This window comes from Procambarus clarkii, chromosome 75 (assembly GCF_040958095.1).
Source record: "Procambarus clarkii isolate CNS0578487 chromosome 75, FALCON_Pclarkii_2.0, whole genome shotgun sequence".
Taxonomy (NCBI): domain Eukaryota; kingdom Metazoa; phylum Arthropoda; class Malacostraca; order Decapoda; family Cambaridae; genus Procambarus; species Procambarus clarkii.
In genome coordinates this window covers 690,374-715,657 of record NC_091224.1, presented here as the reverse complement: position 1 = coordinate 715,657, position 25,284 = coordinate 690,374, and positions in this window count along the sequence as shown.

Below are 25,284 nucleotides of genomic sequence, written 5' to 3'. Positions count from 1 at the left end.
TCAGTGGGTGTATTATATATTGTCTGTAGCCAGAAGATTGCTACTCCCATAGATCTGCTACTAGACTGTCGGCCCAGGGTACTCTCCCAGGAAGGTCTGTGTGGCTTTACTTCTCTCTAGCCACTACGTTACTAGTTGCCACCATTCAGGCACTGATACTGATCGGATGGCTAAGGGTACACTTTTATATAAGTCTGTGCTGTTTTTACCACTCTCCAGGCAATAAGAACTTCTATAGAGAACGTGGTGTTCCCTAGGTGGTACTATGATAACCGTCGTGTATGCTCATAGAGAAATATTATAATGGAGGCACACTTAAACACAGTGATAAAATGTGTGAATTTACTGACACAAATTACATGATCACACATACAATCACAAGTAATACATGAATATGAAAATAAGGATAATAAATCTGGAGATCGTCAGCCTCTTCTTCCACGACCTCCAACACTGCTTCAACTGGGCAGAAAGACAGGAGTCCCACACTTTCTCATAGGAAAGGCCTGTTGTTGGGTTGCCATAGGAAAGTTGGAGGCCTGGTCGACGACCGGGCCGCCGGGACACTAAGCCCCGGAAGCACCTCAAGGTAACCTCAAGGTAGGAGGGCCTCTTCACCACGTCGGCACCTCTTCTTCACTGTCCTGCTGTCCATACACACTGTCCCCTCTGACAGTCCTGGACACAAGTTGCCTTGCAGCCTATTCTACTACCAAAGTATTAATGTTCTGATGCCACATACATAGATAAATATTGTGGCTTAACTAGCCTACTCACACAAGGGGTAATGGGAGGGTAAAATGATCTACCTTACATTCCTGGCTCACGGCGCCTGTCCCTCGATGGTGTGAGGTGCCCACGCTTCCAGAGTCGATCCTTGACGATCCAGGAACGTTCCACAGGTCCTCAGGTGTCGTGGAGCCTTCGCGTCGAAGCCGTTCCAATCCCTGAGATTCATCTACCCCAATCCTGGTTCATCGATGGGCACTGAACTAACCACTATTTCACACACTCGCCCCTTCCACAAGACGTTGCTCCTTGTCCTAGGCACGGTGTCATCCTTCCAAAACCCTCAGTGGATGTGACCCGGTCACAGCTAGGCTTGCCCGCCATACCTTTCCAGGCCCTCAACGTCCAGCGTCGCCGCCCAGCGTCGTCGCCGAATATTTTCCAAGTTTGGCACTCTTTTGCTCAATAAAATTGGTTCCTTTTTGCTTCCCAGAAGCGCGGGGTCTCCAATATATAAGGTGGGCTGCGATGGCTAGCTCTAATCCACTGAGAAAGGCTTGTAGAGCCTCAAATCCTTGAGAGCTGACCGAGGTGCGTCCTCTCGCCTCCACGGTCAGGTCAACTCTGACGTTGGCGCCGCCCGGGGCACTCGGTGACGTCACGGCGGGCTCTGATTGGTCGCCCGCGACCATAGCCACACAATCTGCACACGGCTAGCGTCCCTTCCAAAACGTCATATCTGCAGTAGGGGACACTCTTTCATTTTATATCAGGGCGCCAATTTCCCCTTACTTACAACTTATAATGTAACTTTCTCCCTTATCTGGCGACCGATCTGGTCGCCACACATGCCAACAGACTTTCCTGTACCCCAGAGAAACAGTAGGAAGAGTTGATATGACTCTTAAAGCAGGCAAACGAAAGAGATAGGAGAGGGCACCGTAACACCAGGTAGCTACACCACTACCATCACCAGGTAGCTACACCACTACCATCACCAGGTAGCTACACTACTACCATCACCAGGTAGCTACACTACTACCATCACCAGGTAGTTACACTACTACCATCACCAGGTAGTTACACTACTACCATCACCAGGTAGCTACACTACTACCATCACCAGGTAGCTACACTACTACCATCACCAGGTAGCTACACTACTACCATCACCAGGTAGCTACACTACTACCATCACCAGGTAGCTACACTACTACCATCACCAGGTAGTTACACTACTACCATCACCAGGTAGTTACACCACTACAATCACCAGGTAGTTACACCACTACAATCACCAGGTAGTTACACCACTACAATCACCAGGTAGTTACACCACTACAATCACCAGGTAGTTACACCACTACCATCACCAGGTAGTTACACCACTACAATCACCAGGTAGTTACACCACTACCATCACCAGGTAGTTACACCACTACAATCACCAGGTAGTTACACCACTACAATCACCAGGTAGCTACACCACTATAATCACCAGGCAGCTACACCACTACAATCACCAGGTAGCTACTCCGCTACAATCACCAGGTAGCTACTCCGCTACAATCACCAGGTAGCTACTCCACTACAATCACCAGGTAGCTACACCACTACAATCACCAGGTAGTTGCACCACTACAATCACCAGGTAGTTACACCACTACAATCACCAGGTAGCTACACCACTACAATCACCTGGCAGCTACTCCACTACCATCACCAGGCAGCTACACCACTACAATCACCAGGTAGCTACACCACTACAATCACCAGGCAGCTACACCACTACAATCACCAGGTAGCTACACCACTACAATCACCAGGTAGCTACACCAATACAATCACCAGGCAGCTACACCACTACAATTACCAGGTAGCTACACCACTACAATCACCAGGTAGCTACACCACTACCATCACCAGGCAGCTACTCCACTACCATCACCAGGCAGCTACACCACTACAATCACCAGGTAGCTACACCACTACAATCACCAGGTAGCTACTCCACTACAATCACCAGGTAGCTACTCCACTACCATCACCAGGTAGCTACACCACTACAATCACCAGGTAGCTACTCCACTACAATCACCAGGTAGCTACTCCACTACAATCACCAGGTAGCTACTCCACTACCATCACCAGGTAGCTACACCACTACAATCACCAGGTAGCTACTCCACTACAATCACCAGGTAGCTACTCCACTACAATCACCAGGTAGCTACTCCACTACAATCACCAGGTAGCTACACCACTACAATCACCAGGTAGCTACACCACTACAATCACCAGGTAGCTACTCCACTACAATCACCAGGTAGCTACTCCACTACCATCACCAGGTAGCTACACCACTACAATCACCAGGTAGCTACACCACTACAATCACCAGGTAGCTACTCCACTACAATCACCAGGTAGCTACTCCACTACCATCACCAGGTAGCTACACCACTACAATCACCAGGTAGCTACTCCACTACAATCACCAGGTAGCTACTCCACTACAATCACCAGGTAGCTACTCCACTACCATCACCAGGTAGTTACTCCACTACAATCACCAGGTAGCTACTCCACTACCATCACCAGGTAGCTACACCACTACAATCACCAGGTAGCTACTCCACTACAATCACCAGGTAGCTACTCCACTACAATCACCAGGTAGCTACTCCACTACAATCACCAGGTAGCTACTCCACTACAATCACCAGGTAGCTACTCCACTACCATCACCAGGCAGCTACACCACTACAATCACCAGGTAGCTACACCACTACCATCACCAGGTAGCTACTCCACTACCATCACCAGGTAGCTACTACTCTACAATCACCAGGTAGCTACTCCACTACAATCACCAGGTAGCTACTCCACTACAATCACCAGGTAGCTACTCCACTACCATCACCAGGCAGCTACACCACTACAATCACCAGGTAGTTACACCACTACCATCACCAGATAGCTACTCCACTACAATCACCAGGTAGCTACACCACTACAATCACCAGGTAGTTACTCCACTACAATCACCAGGTAGCTACACCACTACAATCACCAGGTAGCTACACCACTACAATCACCTGGTAGCTGCCAGGTGCGGGTCGTATTTCTGTATGTTATAACACATCTCATTTCCAAACATTAACGATGAACAATACAGCAACAAATTAATAATATTCTGGTAAAAAACTAAAATACTTCTCAGTAATAATAAAACATAAAGAATGAATACTGACATGATGAAGGTGGCGGCGGTGGCGGTGGTGTGTCGCGTGTTGTGGTACGTCTGGGGTGTGGTCTAGGACTACCTCAGTCTGCGCCTCCTTACTGTACTGGAGCCGTACTGCCGCCACCGGCAGTACGACTCCAGCTGGCGGGGACTGTTAAGTAACGTTCCCCTCCTGAAGGTGATCGTCCCTCCACGCCCCGGGACCGCCACGACCCCCTGCGCCTGCTGGACCATGTCCAGTTGCATCGTCACGGTCGTCCTCGAGGTGGCGGCCTGGTTGATCTTCCTCTGGACCGTTAGTGTCCTCGACGAGGAGTCGGAGTCGACGGTGCCACCTCCAGTGACCACCCCCGTGACCACCCTCGTGACCACCCCCGTGACCACCCTCGTGACCACCCCCGTGACCACCCTCGTGACCACCCTCGTGACCACCCCCGTGACAACACCAGTGGCACACACTCTGCTCATAACACCGCAGCCCGTGACTCCCGGGGCAGGCGGGACAGGTGTGCAGGACCTCAGTGAACCACAGTTCATGAACTGAGGAAGAACCTGGTGTAGGAACACCAGATTCCTACCTTAACACTTTGCCGTGGGGGGACTAACACTTTGCCGTGGGGGGACTATCACTTTGCTGTGGGGGGACTAACACTTTCCAATGGGGGACTATCACTTTGCCGTGGGGGGACTATCACTTTGCCGTGGGGGACTATCACTTTGCTGTGGGGGGACTAACACTTTCCCATGGGGGACTATCACTTTGCTGTGGGGGGACTAACACTTTCCCATGGGGGACTATCACTTTGCCGTGGGGGGACTAACACTTTGCCGTGGGGGGACTAACACTTTCCCATGGGGGACTATCACTTTGCCGTGGGGGGACTAACACTTTCCCATGGGGGGACTAACACTTTCCCATGGGGGGACTATCACTTTGCCGTGGGGGACTATCACTTTCCCATGGGGGACTATCACTTTGCCGTGGGGGGACTAACACTTTGCCGTGGGGGGACTAACACTTTCCCATGGGGGGGACTATCATTTTCCCATGGGGGACTATCACTTTGCCGTGGGGGGAATAACACGGCCGTGGTTTTGCGGGCCTCTCGCTCGCTCGGTTTTGCGGGCCTCTCGCTCGCTCGGTTTTGCGGGCCTCTCGCTCGCTCGGTTTTGCGGGCCTCTCGCTCGCTCGGTTTTGCGGACCGCTCGGTTTTGCGGGCCTCTCGCTCGTTCGGTTTTGCGGGCCTCTCGCTCGTTCGGTTTTGCGGGCCTCTCGCTCGCTCGGTTTTGCGGGCCTCTCGCTCGCTCGGTTTTGCGGGCCTCTCGCTCGCTAGGTTTTGCGGGCCTCTCGCTCGCTCGGTTTTGCGGGTCGCTCGGTTTTGCGGGCCTCTCGCTCGCTAGGTTTTGCGGGCCTCTCGCTCGCTCGGTTTTGCGGGCCTCTCGCTCGCTCGGTTTTGCGGGCCTCTCGCTCGCTAGGTTTTGCGGGCCTCTCGCTCGCTCGGTTTTGCGGGCCTCTCGCTCGCTCGGTTTTGCGGGCCTCTCGCTCGCTCGGTTTTGCGGGCCTCTCGCTCGCTAGGTTTTGCGGGCCTCTCGCTCGCTCGGTTTTGCGGGTCGCTCGGTTTTGCGGGCCTCTCGCTCGCTAGGTTTTGCGGGCCTCTCGCTCGCTCGGTTTTGCGGGCCTCTCGCTCGCTCGGTTTTGCGGGCCTCTCGCTCGCTAGGTTTTGCGGGCCTCTCGCTCGCTCGGTTTTGCGGGCCTCTCGCTCGCTCGGTTTTGCGGGCCTCTCGCTCGCTCGGTTTTGCGGGCCTCTCGCTCGCTCGGTTTTGCGGGCATACTGCTTGCGTGGTGTTAGTCACCCACACGTCAAAGTGTTAGTCCCCCCAACGGCAAAGTGTTATTCTCCCCCCCCAACGGCAAAGTGTTATTCTCCCCCCCCCCCAACGGCAAAGTGTTATTCTCCCCCCCAACGGCAAAGTGTTATTCTCCCCCCCCCCAACGGCAAAGTGTTATTCTCCCCCCCCCCCAACGGCAAAGTGTTATTCTCCCCCCCCCCCAACGGCAAAGTGTTATTCTCCCCCCCCCCCCAACGGCAAAGTGTTATTCTCCCCCCCCCAACGGCAAAGTGTTATTCTCCCCCCCCAACAGCAAAGTGTTATTCTCCCCCCCCAAAAGCAACGTGTTATTCTCCCCCCCCCCCCAACAGCAAAGTGTTATTCTCCCCCCCCCCCCCAACAGCAAAGTGTTATTCTCCCCCCCCCCAACGGCAAAGTGTTAGTCCCCACAACGGCAAAGTGTTATTCTCCCCCCCCAACGGCAAAGTGTTATTCTCCCCCCCCCCCAACGGCAAAGTTTTAGGAGCGAGTGGCCGAGCGTATTCACCTAATTGTGCTTACGAGGATTTAGCTCTGGCTCTTTCGGCTCGCTTCCCATCTGTCATATATCAAATTATTTTTTTTTCCCACTCGCACACACCCACTTTTTTCCCATTCTCACACACACACACACACACACACACACACACACACACACACACACACACACACACACACACACACACACACACACACACACACACACAACCACACGCAACATCAGCGGCGTATGCCAGTCTGGCCAACATAAGAACGGTATTCAGAAACTTGTGTAAAGAATCATTCAGAACTTTGTATACCACATATGTCAGACCAATCCTGGAGTATGCAGGCCCAGCATAGAGTCCATATCTAGTCAAGGATAAGACTAAACTGGAAAAGGTTCAAAGGTTTGCCACCAGACTAGTACCCGAGCTGAGAGGTATGAGCTACGAGGAGAGACTACGGGAATTAAACCTCACTTCGCTGGAAGACAGAAGAGTTAGGGGGGACATGATCACCACATTCAAGATTCTCAAGGGAATTGATAGGGTAGATAAAGACAGGCTATTTAACACAAGGGGCACACGCACAAGGGGACACAGGTGGAAATTGAGCGCCCAAATGAGCCACAGAGATATTAGAAAGAACTCTTTTAGTGTCAGAGTGGTTGACAAATGGAATGCATTAGGAGGTGATGTGGTGGAGGCTGACTCCATACACAGTTTCAAGTGTAGATATGATAGAGCCCAATAGGCTCAGGAACCTGTACACCAGTTAATTACCAGTTGAGAGGCGGGACCAAAGAACCAGAGCTCAACCCTCGCAAGCACAACTAGATGAGTACGAGGTGAGTACACACACCATAACAACTGTGTCACTACGGTGTGACTACTTCTCCAGCACTGTGGTCTCAGTGACGATGTTCCTCCAAACACGTGGTGCCCCAAACACGTGGTCCCACAGACACGTGGTCCCACAGACACGTGGTCCACCAAACACGTGGTGCCCCAAACACGTGGTGCCCCAAACACGTGGTGCCCAAAACACGTGGTGCCCCAAACACGTGGTGTCCCAAACACGTGGTGCCCCAAACACGTGGTGCCCCAAACACGTGGTCCCACAGACACGTGGTCCACCAAACACGTGGTGCCCCAAACACGTGGTCCCCAAACACGTGGTGCCCCAAACACGTGGTGCCCCAAACACGTGGTGCCCCAAACACGTGGTGCCCCAAACACGTGGTCCCACAGACACGTGGTCCACCAAACACGTGGTGCCCCAAACACGTGGTGCCCCAAACACGTGGGCCCACAGACACGTGGTCCACCAAACACGTGGTGCCCCAAACACGTGGTGCCCCAAACACGTGGTGCCCCAAACACGTGGTCCACCAAACACGTGGTCCCCCAAACACGTGGTGCCCCAAACACGTGGTGCCCCAAACACGTGGTCCCACAGACACGTGGTCCACCAAACACGTGGTGCCCCAAACACGTGGTGCCCCAAACACGTGGTGCCCCAAACACGTGGTCCCACAGACACGTGGTGCCCCAAACACGTGGTGCCCCAAACACGTGGTGCCCCAAACACGTGGTGCCCCAAACACGTGGTCCCACAGACACGTGGTCCACCAAACACGTGGTCCCCAAACACGTGGTGCCCCAAACACGTGGTGCCCCAAACACGTGGTCCCCCAAACACGTGGTCCCACAGACACGTGGTCCACCAAACACGTGGTCCCCCAAACACGTGGTGCCCCAAACACGTCGTGCCCCAAACACGTGGTCCCCCAAACACGTGGTCCCACAGACACGTGGTCCACCAAACACGTGGTCCAACAAACACGTGGTCCAACAAACACGTGGTGCCCCAAACACGTGGTCCCACAGACACGTGGTCCCACAAACATGTGGTGCCCCAAACACGTGGTGCCCCAAACACGTGGTGCCCCAAACACATGGTGCCCCAAACACGTGGTGCCCCAAACACGTGGTCCACAGACACGTGGTCCCACAGACACGTGGTGCCCCAAACACGTGGTGCCCCAAACACGTGGTGCCCCAAACACGTGGTGCCCCAAACACGTGGTCCCCCAAACACGTGGTCCCACAGACACGTGGTCCCACAAAAAAGAGGTGCCCCAAACGTGTGGTCCCACAAACACGTGGTGCCCCAAACACGTGGTGCTCCAAACACGTGGTGCCCCAAACACGTGGTGACCCAAACACGTGGTGCCACAAACACGTGGTCCCACAAACACGTGGTGCCCCAAACACGTGGTGACCCAAACACGTGGTCCCACAAACAAGTGGTGCCCCAGACACGTGGTCCCACAAACATGTGGTGCCCCAAACACGTGGTGCCCCAAACACGTGATGCCCCAAACACGTGGTCCCCCAAACACGTGGTCCCACAGACACGTGGTGCCCCTGACACGTGGTGCCCCAGACACGTGGTCCACCAAACACGTGGTGCCCCAAACACGTGGTCCCACAGACACGTGGTCCCACAAACATGTGGTGCCCCAAACACGTGGTGCCCCAAACACGTGGTGCCCCAAACACATGGTGCCCCAAACACGAGGTGCCCCAAACACGTGGTCCCACAGACACGTGGTCCCACAGACACGTGGTGCCCCAAACACGTGGTGCCCCATACACGTGGTCCCCCAAACACGTGGTCCCACAGACACGTGGTCCCACAAACAAGTGGTGCCCCAAACGTGTGGTCCCACAAACACGTGGTGCCCTAAACACGTGGTGCTCCAAACACGTGGTGCCCTAAACACGTGGTGACCCAAACACGTGGTCCCACAAACAAGTGGTGCCCCAGAAACGTGGTCCCACAAACACGTGGTGCCACAAACACGTGGTCCCACAAACACGTGGTGCCCCAAACACGTGGTGACCCAAACACGTGGTCCCACAAACAAGTGGTGCCCCAGAAACGTGGTCCCACAAACACGTGGTGCCCCAAACACGTGGTGCCCCAAACACGTGATGCCCCAAACACGTGGTGCCCCAAACACGTGGTCCCACAGACACGTGGTGCCTCAGACACGTGGTGCCCCAGACACGTGGTCCACCAAACACATGGTGCCCCAAACACGTGGTCTCCCCAAACACGTGGAGCCCCAAACACGTGGTGCCCCAAACATGTGGTCCCATAGACACGTGGTGCCCCAAACACGTGGTCCCACAAGCACGTGGTGCCCCAGACACGTGGTGCCCCAGACACGTGGTGCCCCAAACACGTGGTGCCCCAGACACGTGGTCCCACAGACACGTGGTGCCCCAAACACGTGGTCCGACAAACACGTGGTGCCCCAAACAAGTGGTGCCCCAAACACGTGGTTCACCAAACACGTGGTGCCCTAAACACGTGGTGCCACAAACACGTGGTGGCCGCCAACTCTACAACTAGACAACAACCATGCCAGACCTGACTGAAGGTGGCAGACTAGTGTGTTCTCTCTCTGGCGTCTTGTAGCTCCAGGAGAATGTTTAGTCTTGCTTCACAGGTTAGTGACCTGACTATGAAGTGTGGTGACCTAATATTAACTTGGGAGCAGGCTTTAGTAAGTTCACTTTCTCCTGGCCGTGATCACTACGTCCATAAGGACCGCTGGCCCGGCTCTCACCTCTCTTCTCACCTGCTCTTCTATCTGCTCTTGGTTGTGTTTCTGAAACCTAATTTTGACCAATCATAACTCGTGATTTTTCCGTAAGTCGGATCTCATTGGAAATGGGCCCAAATGATCGTCTCGCTCTCAAACAAGTTGAGGGAACTGCTAATATGTCTCACGTTACACAACCTTGGGAGTTATCTATGAATCTTGGCAAGTTATCATTTTGCGATATAGTTTAACTGTTCTGTGGTTCGAATTCTTGGTGTGAGATGCCTTAAAGTTGTAGATGGAGGTGGTTTCTATAACTTCCTTCAGTGCGTTCAACTTCTTGACAAGTTCAGGTCGCGAGTATATTCTTTCAAATCTTCGACTCAATTGCGTTTCCACCTTACATTTGAGCCTTTTGTCCCATTTCCTCTCCATTTAAATAGGTTATCCTTGTGTTCCGTGTCTGCTTCCCTCTGTGTCTAATGTCTTGTACAGACCACACCAGCCCTGGCTGTCTGTGGTGGCACAGTCTTGTACAGACCACACCAGCCCTGGCTGTCTGTGGTGTCACAGTCTTGTACAGACCACACCAGCCCTGGCTGTCTGTGGTGGCACAGTCTTGTACAGACCACACCAGCCCTGGCTGTCTGTGGTGGCACAGTCTTGTACAGACCACACCAGCCCTGGCTGTCTGTGGTGTCACAGTCTTGTACAGACCACACCAGCCCTGGCTGTCTGTGGTGGCACAGTCTTGTACAGACCACACCAGCCCTGGCTGTCTGCGGTGTCATAGTCTTGTACAGACCACACCAGACCTGACTGTCTGTGGTGTCACAGTCTTGTACAGACCACACCAGCCCTGGCTGTCTGTGGTTCACTACTTGCAAGAATCTCTAGCAGCAAAAAAATTCATGAGGTTATAGTGAATGAGATGAATAAAAATGATTCCATGTTGCAGGCGAGTATTGAGCTGCAACTGTGGGTCGCTGGAGAGCACTCTGGCGCCGGCACCTGGCCAGGCGCTCCTGGGGAGAGATAATGGGGGAGAAGCACTGAGGGAAGAAGTGTCAGGGGGGGGGGGAGCTTGTGGATAATGAGGGTGGAGAAGTGGAGGGGATTGTGGGGGAGGTTCAAGAAAAGGAGGAATAGATACTATGAGGGAGATGTTGAAGAAGTCAGATATAATGTGGGAGAAGACAATGGTGGGGATGAGAGGCGGGCAAGTGTAAGAATGAGAGAATGAATATTGCATTTTCTTGGGTGGCCTTCCCCAGTGGTAGGTGGCCAGCAACACTTCACTCGGGGCCCTGGAACTCAGCCACTGGCCACTGTATTATTCCCAAAACAAAACATCGTTGCCGTCTGTGTCGTCACCAAATACAAATGGGGGTAGGCCAGGATGCCTCAAGACTTTCATGGACTTACTTACTCAACCGCTCATCCTTGGCTATCCGCCGCCAGTGTCACGGAGAACATGAAGAAACTCTCTGGAATCACGGCCTATTGTCCAGTATTGACACTCCACCGCCACAGTGGTCACGCTGCCAAACGACGGGTGCAAAAATCTATGCTCGGCCAGCCCCTCACCCACACAAATGCACCACATGACTCCTTCCATCGTTTGTTGCAGTGCAAGCTTCTGTCTTCGCTCCCTCTACACATGCACTGGTCCTATGAATCTCTGCAACAAATCCTTTATAACGGCAGCTCGGCACTTAGTCGGGGTGGGTGGGGGGGGAATGGGGAGGGAGCAACCACAGTTAATTCTGTGGTTGCAATGACACTGGGTCGCCACCCTAGTCAAACCCCAGATGTAGATCCTTCTTACCCTCCGAAGAATGTAGGTAATTCTGTGCCATCATGGTCCCCAGGTCCCCAGGTCCTCCGGTCCCCAGGTCCTCAGGTCCCCGGGTCCCCAGGTCCCCAGGTCCCCGGGTCCCCAGGTCCTCAGTACAAACTCTTGCTGCAGCAGAATTACGTGGCTCCTCGCTTAACTTCCACAAATGTCACTGAGTCACTTCACTGCCTAACTTACACTGCAAATGGTACTGAGGTGAACAAAAATTCATGGCCCCTCACTGCTAGTAATGTCACTTAAATTAGTAAGTATTCACTGTCTAAACTTCGCCCTCTCACTTCAACTATTAATGACTGAATAAATGTCACTGGCTACTTACAGTGCAACTTCTTCAGTGCACTTCTCGTACCTTAGACTACACCAAGCCTTCACTGCTCGAGACTGTTCTCAACATGGTAAACACTCCCAGAGAAGGCAGGGAAGTAGCCAGTCTTCAACACTCTGCATCTTATCTCGCTCTACAACCGGATTTCCGGCACACAAACGGTTCTAGACCGTCACTCGCTCCCAAGTTGCAACTTTTGGAAGATGGACGTATTTCACCTCCAGAGGCTCACTAGGCTGCTTCAAGCATCGTCACTGTGTACTTACCATTCGTTAATGGCTTGATTGTGTGCGCATCGATGAATTTCTGCTCAGTTCGGAGCTAAGCCTCGTACATCCGCCCTACACGATGTCTAGGCTCATCCCAGACATCCAATGACATGCCTCGCAGCTCGCGTATCTGTTCACGTGACCTCGGGTCACCTGTTGATTGGTCAATCCAGTGCGTAGCCAGTCATTCTCTACTGTAACATCCTGGCATGAGCTTAGTCTTCTCTCTCTACCTGAGAAAAATGTCTTCGATGTTACACTGAAAGAGGCGCCAAAAACTGTAGTATCTAACACCTGTAGATAAAGTCTCCAACAATATACACATTGAGAAAATCCACAGGAGTCATGATGAGGAATAGAACCCATGCGCTGAGTGTTGTCAGACGCAAGCTCTAGACGACTACGCCATGACATGGTAAAAGAATTGCAACTCGGGGGTTCTGCTGAACCTTCCAGTGGGTTCTGCTGAAGGTTTGAATCATAGGTTCAGAACCCACCAGAAGGTTCAGCATACAATCGAATCCTCATCACGGTTTCTGTGGATGTTACTGATATATCACATTACTGTGATATCTCTGTGAATACGCACATTATTACGTAATAATGTGCGTATTATGATCTCTTTTTATCTCTCCACAAAAAAGTCGGGCTTCACTGCCCGATTTATTTAGAGCACAGGGTCTCGAAATTGCTCCTATTGGCTATTTTCTGCCTATATGAGTTTTATAAAGTTCTAAACTGGACTCTCTAGCACTGCACTTTAGATACTCTGTCGTGGATACCAGCTCTCAATCCTTCTTTAGCTGCTCTGTCAGTATGAAAGAGCATATATAACTTAATCTGGACCTGAAACCAGCCATAACTAAAGTCGATATTCAGTGGTGTTTCAGTGAGTGCAATTATGTCTAACTCTTCATTATACACCAGTAGACAGACGATGAGTCACAATAATGTTTTTTTTTTATCTTTATTTAAGAAAATACAATATAAATCATATATACATAAGTTTTACAAGGCAATACTACATTATAATTCTCATTGAACAAGTGATCCATTATCACAGAACATGATCTTTAAAACCCCTGAATGCAATTCAATGTGGCTGAAGATATGATAACCAAACCACACATCAATGTTGTTCGATTATTTTAGCCATTATCACACGACTCGGTCCAGGACGGACCGAAACGTCGTCGTTTCTCCATCTTCTGATGTGTGGTTTGGTCATCATGCTCACCAGTACTCTGAGCTCATCCATCTTGCTTCTCCAATACTGTGATGATCAATGCAAATTCCTGTAAATGGCGCAAACACTTGGAATCAAATATGGCTCCTAAGTAGTGTTGTGTAACGAGATTAATTCAAGCTGACATTCCACGGGGACAAGTGGCTTGTAGGCTGACGTGGTTACACTCCCACAGGACATAGTTACACTCACAAACGATGTATTTACGCCCACAAATGACGTAGTTACACTCACAAAGGACGTAGTTACACTCACAAAGGACGTAGTTACACTCACAAAGGACGTAGTTACACTCACAAAGGACGTAGTTATACTCACAAAGGACGTAGTTACACTCACAAAGGACGTAGTTACACTCACAAAGGACGTAGTTACACTCACAAAGGACGTAGTTACACTCACAAAGGACGTAGTTACACTCACAAAGGACGTAGTTACAATCCAATAGTCTCATGAATCAAACTGCCACAATACTGTATCACAGTGGAACCGTTCATAGTGAACCCTGAAGTCCTACAAGCGCTAGACCAATAAAACACAAGTAAAAACTGGAATGTATTTCAAGAACTTACGATTCAGTTGTACACAAACAGTTGCACAGAGAATCATGTGCATTATAGCTGGGACATGAAGGAACCGTCAAAGCTGATGAAGTGTCTGGAAGCACACTGAAGCTTAGCATAGCTGAAGGGCCTCGTTACCTTGGTATGGTACGAGCAGCCAACACCTTGAAGTGTGGTTGTTATTATGGCAACTTTGCCAGAGAACCAACGACTCTCTCCATGACGGAAGAGTATCCCACGGGGTCGAGGCTCTGCTGGTGTACATAGAGAGTTCTGAGGACGTTCACCACATGTTTCCCATTGTTGTTGATCTTTTGTGTATCGCTGGAGATAAGTTGGTAGTCGGTCTGTACACAGTGCACACAATACTTCTATAGTCTTTGAATACAAGAGAGAGAGATTCACAGTGTCGCAAAATTGTTAATCGAGTTCTGGTTGATAGTAGGTAGAAGGGCCTTGTTCTAGGATGATCTCCACAGAATACTGAGTAACTAATATAACTGCATGTTACCTATAAGCGATCCTCCTGGTAAGTTTGGCAGGCGAACCTCAACTATGAAACACGGCACCAAAGCACCAGTGCTTCGTGTCCTGCCTCCATGGTATCCCCGCTTGCTGGGGGGGCCCCAGACCATGTCACTAGGGAGAGTATCCTCTGCACCTTGTACTGACTCTATGGGATCTGTCACGCGTTATAGGCATTAACTTACCAAAGAGAAGCGCTGTATATTTCTGAAAAGTAGTCCGACTATTGCGATAAATTTTGTTAGAGGGGACTATAATTTAATTAATACATGTGTTATATACCTTACCTTGAGGTTACCTTGAGGTGCTTCCGGGGCTTAGCGTCCCCGCGGCCCGGTCGTCGACCAGGCCTCCTGGTTGCCGGACTGATCAACCAGGCTGTTGGACGCGGCTGCTCGCAGCCTGACGTATGAGTCACAGTCTGCTTGATCAGGTATCCTTTGGAGGCTATATATAGGCTATTTGTATATAGACACAGTGAGATTGGCATAGACTATCATTTTAGCACAATGCTAAGTGCTATGGTACAGCATATCGTGAAGCACATTATAGTGTGTTGCACGTGGGAATGACTGCTACTGGAACTATGGTCGAGTATTGTGCGATAATTTGGGGCGCTAACTGTTCACATCATAGCCTGGGTACAGGTAAAGTCCTGTATAAGAAAATTCGAATACATTTTTAACAGTACCTAACTAGGTCTAACTCATCCTAACCTAACCTAACTTACCATACTAACTCAACCTATAATAACGTAAACTTACTTATGCCTGTCTAACATGAACATAACAATAATAATCTATCATAAAAATATAATTTAGTCTATCTTCGCTTCAAGTAACTTATTTTAATCTAACATGCGCTAACTCAACCATAACTAACTCAGCCATACCTAACTCAGCCATACCTAACTCAGCCATACCTAACTCAACCATACCTAACTCAGCCATACCTAACTCAGCCATACCTAACTCAGCCATACCTAACTCAACCATACCTAACTCAGCCATACCTAACTCAACCATACCTAACTCAACCATACCTAACTCAGCCATACCTAACTCAACCATACCTAACTCAGCCATACCTAACTCAACCATACCTAACTCAGCCATACCTAACTCAGCCATACCTAACTCAGCCATACCTAACTCAGCCATACCTAACTCAGCCATACCTAACTCAGCCATACCTAACTCAGCCATACCTAACTCAACCACACTTAACTCAGCCATACCTAACTCAACCACACTTAACTCAGCCATACCTAACACAGCCATACCAAACTCAGCCATACCTAACTCAGCCATACCTAACTCAACCACACTTAACTCAGCCATACCTAACACAGCCATACCTAACTCAACCATACCTAACTCAACCACACTTAACTCAGCCATACCTAACTCAGCCATACCTAACTCAGCCATACCTAACTCAGCCATACCTAACTCAGCCATACCTAACTCAGCCATACCTAACTCAGCCATACCTAACTCAGCCATACCTAACTCAGCCATACCTAACTCAGCCATACCTAACTCAACCATACCTAACTCAACCATACCTAACTCAACCATACCTAAGTCAACCATACCTAACTCAGCCATACCTAACTCAGCCATACCTAACTCAGCCATACCTAACTCAGCCATACCTAACTCAGCCATACCTAACTCAACCATACCTAACTCAACCATAACTAACTCAACCACACTTAACTCAGCCATACCTAACTCAGCCATACCTAACTCAACCACACTTAACTCAGCCATACCAAACTCAGCCATACCTAACTCAGCCATACCTAACTCAACCACACTTAACTCAGCCATACCAAACTCAGCCATACCAAACTCAGCCATACCTAACTCAGCCATACCTAACTCATCCATACCTAACTCAACCATACCTAACTCAGCCATACCTAACTCAGCCATACCTAACTCAGCCATACCTAACTCAGCCATACTTAACTCAGCCATACCTAACTCAACCATACCTAACTCAACCATACCTAACTCAACCATACCTAACTCAGCCATACCTAACTCAGCCATACCTAACTCAGCCATACCTAACTCAGCCATACCTAACTCAGCCATACCTAACTCAGCCATACCTAACTCAGCCATTCCTAACTCAGCCATACCTAACTCAACCACACTTAACTCAGCTATACCTAACTCAGCTATACCTAACTCAGCTATACCTAACTCAGCCATACCTAACTCAGCCATACCTAACTCAGCCATACCTAACTCAACCACACTTAACTCAGCCATACCTAACTCAACCACACTTAACTCAGCTATACCTAACTCAGCTATACCTAACTCAGCCATACCTAACTCAGCCATACCTAACTCAGCCATACCTAACTCAGCAATACCTAAGTCAACCATATCTATCATCAGACCTCATCTTCTCAGCCCCCTGGAAGGTCTTGACCTCACTAATTAAACAAAACTAATACTGGAATTACAAGAAATTAGGTAACAAATAAAAATAATTTATCAACTGTGGGTTCACATTTTTCCTAGAGCAAATTAACAAGATCATGACAAAACTAAATGTTGTCATTATGACACTGGACGCCTCACAACACTGAGAGCGTCCACAGGTAACATTATGAGTCTGGCAGGGTAGTGAGGGCGTCCACAGGTAACATTATGAGTCTGGCAGGGTAGTGAGGGAGTGTGAGGGCGTCCACAGGTAACATTATGAGTCTGGCAGGGTAGTGAGGGAGTGTGAGGGCGTCCACAGGTAACATTATGAGTCTGGCAGGGTAGTGAGGGAGTGTGAGAGTGTGGACCAACACTACCACCACAGTGGTAGTGCTGGTCCACCACCACAATGGTAGTGATGGTCCACCATCACCACCACCACCACCACCACAGTGGTAGAGTTGGTCCACCACCACCACAGTGAGAGTGTTGGTCCACCACCACCACCACAGTGGTAGTGATGGTCCACCACCACCACCACAGTGGTAGTGTTGGTCCACCACCACCACCACACAGTGATAGTGTTGGTCCACCACCACCACCACCACACAGTGGTAGTGTTGGTCCACCACCACCACAGTGGTAGTGTTGGTCCACCACCACCACTACAGTGGTAGTGCTGGTCCACCACCACCACTACAGTGGTAGTGCTGGTCCACCACCACCACAGTGGTAGTGTTGGTCCACCACCACCACAGTGGTAGTGTTGGTCCACCACCACCACAGTGGTAGTGTTGGTCCACCACCACCACATGGTAGTGTTGGTCCACCAGCACCACAGTGATAGTGTTGGTCCACCACCACCACCACACATTGGTAGTGTTGGTCCACCACCACCACCACCACCACCACAGTGATAGTGTTGGTCCACCACCACCACCACACAGTGGTAGTGTTGGTCCACCACCACCACCACACAGTGGTAGTGTTGGTCCACCATCACCACAGTGGTAGTGTTGGACCACTACCACCACAGTGGTAGTGTTGGACCACCACCACCACAGTGGTAGTGCTGGTCCACCACCACCACCACAGTGGTAGTGCTGGTCCACCACCACCACCACAGTGGCAGTGCTGGTCCACCACCACCACCACCACAGTGGTAGTGCTGGTCCACCACCACCGCAGTGGTAGTGCTGGTCCACCACCACCACCACCACAGTGGTAGTGCTGGTCCACCACCACCACCACAGTGGTAGTGCTGGTCCACCACCACCACAGTGGTAGTGCTGGTCCACCACCACCACAGTGGTAGTGCTGGTCCACCACCACCACCACAGTGGTAGTGCTGGTCCACCACCACCACAGTGGTAGTGCTGGTCCACCACCACCACAGTGGTAGTGCTGGTCCACCACCACCACAGTGGTAGTGCTGGTCCACCACCACCACCACAGTGGTAGTGCTGGTCCACCACCACCACCACCACAGTGGTAGTGCTGGTCCACCACCACCACCACCACAGTGGTAGTGCTGGTCCACCACCACCACCACCACAGTGGTAGTGCTGGTCCACCACCACCACCACCACCACAGTGGTAGTGCTGGTCCACCACCACCACCACCACCACAGTGGTAGTGCTGGTCCACCACCACCACCACCACAGTGGTAGTGCTGGTCCACCACCACCACCACCACCACAGTGGTAGTGCTGATCCACCACCACCACCACCACCACCACAGTGGTAGTGCTGGTCCACCACCACCACAGGGACACTGTACACTCTGCCACAATACTGCACCATGAGCCAGAGCACACGTCACTCCACCTGCACATTAGAGCGGGTCATATATTATTCACGTGAGAGTCTCTGGCGGCTCCGAGTGGCCGACTTGGCTACAGCTTCTCTAATGTTTCTTCTCTCCTCACTAAACCTCCCAGGCTTCACGCCCTCTAAATATTGTAATAAGAGTTTCAAACATTTTGAGAGCTGTGTGTTTCTCAAAATGTTATTTTTTTGTGTGTGTTCTATCGTCGGTAGAGCGACGGTCTAGCTTCATGCAGGTCGGCGTTCAAATCCCCGACCGTCCAAGTGCTTGGGCACCATTCCTTTTCCTCGTCCCATCCCAAATCCTCATCTTGTCCACTTCCCAGTGCTATATAGACTTAATGGCTTGGCGTTTTTCCTTGATAGTTCCTTCCCTTGTATACGTGATGTGGTACTCCTCTGTTCAGTGTCCCTAGTGTGCCCCCTAGTGTGTCCCTAGTGTGCCCCTAGTGTGCTCCTAGTGCGCCCCTAGTGCGCCCCTTGTGTGCCCCCTAGTGTGCCCCTTGTGTGCCCCTAGTGTACCCCTAGTGTGCCCCCTAGTGCGCCCCTAGTGTGTCCCTAGTGTGCCCCTAGTGCGCCCCTTGTGTGCCCCTAGTGCGCCCCTTGTGTGCCCCTAGTGCGCCCCTTGTGTGCCCCTAGTGCGCCCCTTATGTGCCCCTAGTGCGCCCCTTGTGTGCCCCTAGTGCGCCCCTTGTGTGCCCCTAGTGCGCCCCTTGTGTGCCCCTAGTGCGCCCCTTGTGTGCCCCTAGTGCGCCCCTTGTGTGCTCCTTGTGTATTTTTTGCCTCTATTCATTGTTAAATCAAGGGGCTAGCAGCTATGTTTCTTCTCTCTAGATCTGTCCATACAATAACTTCATCCCTGAGTCCTGTTGCTATGCTCCTCTTCTCCCTGCTGACTTCTCAGATCTCTAATGTTGTTAATTTCCTTAAACCACCAAGCTAAAGAGTCTTACAAGCCTCGATGCACCTTTCCTAAGCCTATAGGCTATATAGATTGTATTGCCTAATAGTTGTCACAAGAGTAATTACAATCAAAGAGTAACAATGAGTCAAGTCCCTCCATTCCCTCAACAGTCAGAGTGTGTTCTTCATTACATCCTCTCCCTGCTCCCTCACACGTCTTACTGTGCTGTCTTTATCATCGTTATTGGTCAGCGAGGCTGCCACTCTGCCCTCAGCCTCACCACCACACTCTGGGTCCCAGGTTAGAGTACTTCATGAAACGGACAGAGAAAGATCTTGGAGTTAATATCACACAAATCTGTCTCCTGAAGCCCACATCAACAGAATAACATCTGCGGCGTATGCGAGGCAGGCTACCATCAGAACTGCCTTCAGGAACCTGTGTAAGGAATCATTCAGAACCTTGTATACTACATATGTAAGACCAATCCTGGAGAATGCGGCCCCATCATGTAGCCCGTACCTTGTCAAGCACAAGACGAAGCTTGAAAAAGTTCAGAGATATTCCACTAGACTAGTCCCAGAACTAAGAGGCATGAGTTACGAAGAAAGGCTGTGGGAAATGCACCTTACGACACTGGAAGACAGAACAGTAAGGGGAGACATGATCACTAAAAAATTCTCAGAGGAATTGACAGGGTAGATAAAGATAAATTGTTTAACACGGGTGGTACGCGAGCAAGGGTAAACAGGTGGAAACTGAGTACCCAAATGAGCCACAGTGACGTTATAAAGAACTTTTTCAGTGTCAGAGTAGTTAACAGGTGGAATTCATTAGGCAGTAATGTGGTGGAGGCTGACTCCATACACAATTTGAAATGTAGATATGATAGAGCCCATTAGGCTCAGGAATCTGTACATCAGTTCATTGACAGTTGAGAGGCAGGTCCAAAGAGCCAGAGCTCAACCCTTGCAAGCACAATTACGTGAGTACAAATAGGTGAGTACACACACACACACACACACACACACACACACACACACACACACACACTTCGTGACAAATCGCCAACATGGATTCAGGGAGGGTAAATCTTGCCTTACAGGCTTGATAGAATTCTACGATCAGGTGACACAGATTAAGCAAGAAAGAGAGGGCTGGGCGGACTGCATTTTCTTGGATTGTCGGAAAGCCTTTGACACAGTACCGCATAAGAGGCTGGTACATAAGCTGGAGTGACAGGCAGGTGTAGCTGGTAAGGTGCTCCAGTGGATAAGGGAGTATCTAAGCAATAGGAAGCAGAGAGTTACGGTGAGGGGTGAGACCTCCGATTGGCGTGAAGTCACCAGTGGAGTCCCACAGGGCTCTGTACTCGGTCCTATCTTGTTTCTGATATATGTAAATGATCTCCCGGAGGGTATCGATTCATTTCTCTCAATGTTTGCGGACGATGCTAAAATTATGAGAAGGATTAAAACAGAAGAGGACTGTTTGAGGCTTCAAGAAGACCTAGACAAGCTGAAGGAATGGTCGAACAAATGGTTGTTAGAGTTTAACCCAACCAAATGTAATGTAATGAAGATAGGTGTAGGGAGCAGGAGGCCAGATACAAGGTATCATCTGGGAGAGGAAATTCTTCAGGAGTCAGAGAAGGAAAAAGACTTGGGGGTTGATATCACGCCAGACCTGTCTCCTGCAGCACATATCAAGCGGATAACATCAGCGGCATATGCCAGGCTGGCCAACATACGAACGGCATTCAGAAACTTGTGTAAAGAATCATTCAGAACTTTGTATACCACATATGTCAGGCCAATCCTGGAGTATGCAGCCCCAGCATGGAGTCCATATCTAGTCAAGGATAAGACTAAACTGGAAAAGGTTCAAAGGTTTGCCACCAGACTAGTACCCGAGCTGAGAGGTATGAGCTACGAGGAGAGACTACGGGAATTAAACCTCACTTCGCTGGAAGACAGAAGAGTTAGGGGGGACATGATCACCACATTCAAGATTCTGAAGGGGATTGATAGGGTAGATAAAGACAGTCTATTTAACACAAGGGGAACACGCACAAGGGGACACAGGTGGAAACTGAGTGCCCAAATGAGCCACAGAGATATTAGAAAGAACTTTTTTAGTGTCAGAGTGGTTGACAAATGGAATGCATTAGGGGGTGATGTGGTGGAGGCTCACTCCATACACAGTTTCAAGTGTAGATATGACAGAGCCCGATAGGCTCAGGAATCTGTACACCTGTTGATTGACGGTTGAGAGGCGGGACCAAAGAGCCAGAGCTCAACCCCCGCAAACACAACTAGATGAGTACACACACACACACACACACACACACACCGTACCGTAACAAATGGAGGGAAAAAAATTATAGTCGTAGTCATATATAATCCACCACCAAATGACAGAAGACCTAGACAGGAATATGATAGAAACAACATGGCCACCATTAACATAATAGAAAGAGCAGCTTCTGTTGCTAGCAGGAATGGATCTAGACTACTAATTATGGGAGACTTCAACCATGGGAAGATAGATTGGAAGAACAGAGACCCGCATGGAGGACCAGATACATGGAGAGCTAAGCTGCTGGACGTGGCAACAAGAAACTTTCTAAGCCAGCACATCAAAGAACCAACATGAATGAGAGGAGAAGATGAACCAGCAATGCTTGATTTGATATTTACCCTAAATGAGTGGGATATAAGAGAAGTTAAGATGGAAGTGCCCTTGGGAATGAGTGACCGCAGTGTATTGAACTTTGAGTACCTGGTAGAGCTAGGACTTATCTCCCCCAAAAAAGAACTAGGAATCAAAAGGCTGGCATACCGAAAGGGAAATTATGAACAGATGAGAAGTTTCCTAAGTGAAATACCTTGGGACACAGACCTCAGAGATAAGTCTGTACAGGGTATGATGGACTATGTTACCCAAAAGTGTCAGGAGGCAGTAAACAGGTTCATCCCGGCCCAAAGGGAAAAATCCGAGAAGCAACAGAAGAATCCATGGTATAATAGGGCATGTATGGAAGCGAAGAAACTGAACAAAAGGGCGTGGAGGAACTTCCGGAATAACAGAACACCAGAAAGCAGAGAGAGAAACCAGAGAACCAGGAATGAGTACGTCAGGGTGAGAAGAGAAGCAGAGAAAAGTTTTGAAAATGATATAGCAAACAAAGGCAAGACCGAACCAAAGCTACTCCACAGTCACATCAGAAGGAAAACAACAGTGAAAGAACAGGTATTGAAACTTCGAACAGGCGAGGACAGGTATACAGAGAATGACAGAGAGGTGTGTGAGGAACTCAACAACAGGTTCCAGGAGGTCTTCACAATAGAACAAGGTGAGGTCACTGTGCTAGGAGAAAGGGAGGTAAACCAGGCGGCCTTGGAAGAGTTCGAAATTACGAGAGAGGAGGTCAAGAGACACCTGCTGGATCTGGATGTTAGAAAGGCTGTTGGTCCAGATGGGATCTCACCATGGATACTGAAAGAGTGTGCAGAGGCACTTTGCTTGCCACTCTCCATAGTGTATAGTAAGTCACTGGAGACGGGAGACCTACCAGAAATATGGAAGACGGCGAATGTGGTCCCAATATACAAAAAGGGCGAAAGGCAAGAGGCACTGAACTACAGGCCAGTGTCCTTGACTTGTATACCATGCAAGGTGATGGAGAAGATCGTGAGAAAAAACCTGGTAACACATCTGGAGAGAAGAGACTTCGTGACAAATCGCCAACATGGGTTCAGGGAGGGTAAATCTTGCCTTACAGGCTTGATAGAATTCTACGATCAGGTGACACAGATTAAGCAAGAAAGAGAGGGCTGGGCGGACTGCATTTTCTTGGATTGTCGGAAAGCCTTTGACACAGTACCGCATAAGAGGCTGGTACATAAGCTGGAGAGACAGGCAGGTGTAGCTGGTAAGGTGCTCCAGTGGATAAGGGAGTATCTAAGCAATAGGAAGCAGAGAGTTACGGTGAGGGGAGAGACTTCCGATTGGCGGAAGTTTCTGTGACAAATTCTCGCTCAATCAACAGATTACAGAACCAACTTGGAACGAAAACACACTAGACTTGTTATTCACAAACAATGATGAACTAATCAGAGACATTACAATCTCAGATACTTCATACTCAGACCATAAGCTCATTGAAGTACGAACTAGCATAAATAACGGTAGTAGGTCTAAGAGACCCAACAAGCGAGAAGGAATATTCAATCAATTCAATTTCAACAATAAGAGGATCGACTGGGAAAAAATAAATGTAGACCTTGCAGCCATTCAATGGGAGACGGTCTTAAGCGACAAAGCTCCCACACAGGGAATAGCTCAACTGACAGCTGAAGCTTGCAAGGTCTGCTTGAAGCACGTGCCTGTGAGGAGGGGCAGAAAGAGGACCACTCTAGAAAGAGAACGCAGACGACTGTACAGGAGAAGGAAAAAATAACGGAAATGCTTCGGCAGACACAACTATCGCAAGCAAGGAAAACAAGCTAAGCAGGGAGATCGAAGAAATAGAGCAAACGTTGAAGCGATCATATGAGTCTGAGGAAATGGAATTGGAACAGAAAGCTATTCAAGAGATAAAGAAAAATCCGAAATATTTTTTCACATACGCAAAATCAAAATCAAAAACCTCGACCAGTATTGGACCGTTAATTACAAATGAAGGTACGTACACAGAGGACAACAAAGAGATTAGTGAAATTCTAAGAAGCCAGTATGAGGCCATGTTTAGCACACAAATAAACAACATGAAAGTTGATGACCCAGACAGCTTCTTTATGAATGACATTCAAGCTGCAGATAATATAACGGATATTAACACAAACTCGGAAGACTTTGAAAGAGAAATTGACAATATGCCTATGTACTCAGCTCCTGGGCCTGACTCAAGGAATTCAATATTCATAAAGAAATGTAAAGTACCAATAGCGAGAGCACTCAGCGTAATATGGAGAAAGAGCCTAGATACAGGGGAGATACCAGCAGCACTTAAATCTCCAGATATAGCTCCTCTGCACAAAGGGGAGAGGAAAGCCTTGGCAAAAAATTATAGGCCAGTTGCACTAACATCACACATAATAAAAGTGTTTGAAAGAGTGATTAGGAATCAAATTTCTAGTTTTATGGAAAACAATGAATTGCACAACCCAGGACAACATGGATTTAGAGCGGGAAGATCCTGTCTGTCACAGTTACTCAACCACTATAACAAAATCCCAGAAGCTCTAGAAGGAAAGCAAAATGCAGATGTTGAATACACAGATTTTGCAAAGGCGTTCGACAAATGTGACCATGGGGTGATAGCACACAAAATGAGGTCAATGGGAATAACTGGAAAAGTAGGACGCTTGATA